Source organism: Dasypus novemcinctus, chromosome 30 (assembly GCF_030445035.2).
Source record: "Dasypus novemcinctus isolate mDasNov1 chromosome 30, mDasNov1.1.hap2, whole genome shotgun sequence".
NCBI classification, from domain to species: domain Eukaryota; kingdom Metazoa; phylum Chordata; class Mammalia; order Cingulata; family Dasypodidae; genus Dasypus; species Dasypus novemcinctus.
The window spans coordinates 42,590,174-42,592,190 of NC_080702.1; positions in this window are offsets into that span (position 1 = coordinate 42,590,174).

The window sequence follows — 2,017 nt, forward strand, 5'->3', positions numbered from 1 at the left end:
TCACGAAAAATTAAACAGATACACTACAGCCCTGATTCTGTCCCTTGCCCAAGTATTTCATGGTACTTTTCCTGTAAAATCCTGCATATGCTACAAAAATATTTACCCTTAAAGCGATTAACATCCTTCACAAGATGTATCTCTCAGGTCAATGTGTCAAGCACACACGCTTTACATGTACCCTGATTTATCCAGGATATTTTAAAGTCCAAATGAGCAAAGGTTCACCTTCATTTTGTCGCTTTGTGTTTTTACTAAGGTATATGAAAAATGTGCATTAATATAAATAACAAAATTAAAATGAAAAGTTATTAAATAAAAAATATCAGAAAAAATGAAATCAGGTTAAATATACGTGGTTCAAAGCAACCAAAATAAAAATAGATGAATAGAATATCCAAAAGTAATTTCTAAAAGCAACATAGGGCGGTGGACTTGGCCCAGTGGTTAGGGCGTCCGTCTACCACATGTGAGGACCACGGTTCAAACCCCCCGCCTCCTTGACCCGTGTGGAGCTGGCCCATGCACAGTGCTGATGTGCACAAGGAGTGCCCTGCCACGCAGGGGTGTCCCCCGCATAAGGGAGCCCCACACACAAGGAGTGCACCCCTTAAGGAGAGCTGCCCAGCACAAAAGAGAGTGCAGCCTGCCCAAGAATAATGCAGAACACACAGAGAGCTGACACAAAATGATGATGCAACAAAAAGAGACAAAGATTCCCGTGTCACTGACAACAAAAGAGGCAGCAAACACAGAGAACAGATAACCAGGGCAGGGGTGGGGAGGCAGAGAGAGAAATAAATAAATAAATAAATCTTAAAAAAAATAAAATAAAATAAAAGCAACATAGAAAATATAAATTTATAAAAATATGAAAATACATAATTAAAGAAGCAATTGTTTAAAAATTAAAATATGTATATACAAATACTTAATTTTTTATATTAATTATTTTTTAATTCACTTTGTAATAATATTACATTAAAAATATATATATGAGGTCCCATTCAACCCCACCCCCCCACCCCACCTCTCCACCCCCCAGCAACACTCGTTCCCATCATCATGACACATCCTTTGCATTTGGTAAGTACATCTTTGGGCACCTCTGCACCTCATGGTCAATGGTCCACATCACGGCCCATAGTCTCCCCCATTCCATCCAGTGGGCCCTGTGAGGATTTAGAATGTCTGGTGATTGCCCCTGAAGCACCATCCAGGGCAGCTCCATGTCCCAAAGACGCCTCCACCTCTCATCTCTTCCTGCCATTCCCCATAACCATCAGCCACCATGTCCACTTTTCCCAATCCAATGCCACCTTTTCTATGTGGACATTGGATTGGTTGTGTCCATTGCACCTCTATGTCAAGAGGAGGCTCAGATTCCACAGGGATGCTGGATGCAATCCTCCCACTTTCAGTTGTAATCACTCTAGGATCCATGGTGTGGTGGTTGTCCTTCTTCAACTCCATCTTAGCTGAGTGTGGTGAGTCCAATAAATCAGATTGTAGGTGCTGGAGTCTGTTGAGGCTCAGGACCTGACTATCACATTGTCAGTCCAGAGATTCAGATCCCCTAAATATATCTTAAACCCCAACACTAACTGCACCTCTAGCACATTAGCATGAAAGTCTTATGAAGAGAGATCCCATCTGAGTCCAAATTCATCACACATAAACACCATTTCCAAAGAGGGGCCGTCTGACCTGGTAGTTAACCCCATCGGCCATGACCATAACTCCCATGGGTCTCTTTAGCCCTCAAAGGAACCAATACCTGGGGGTTGTATCTGCTTTATCTGTCTCTCTGACTCTGCTCAGTTGTGCATAAGGGCAATCCTTCTGCCAGCCTCCAGACTCTTTTTTAGAGACTCGTAGCCATATAAACTCATTTTGCCTTTCCATTTCCCCCTTACATTAGGTCAAATAGCATTTTAAAGTCATGTTATTTTATGTAGACAGGGATATTCTGCTGATCTGCATTGAACCTTCCATATAAGGTCATTTTCCAGTTGCA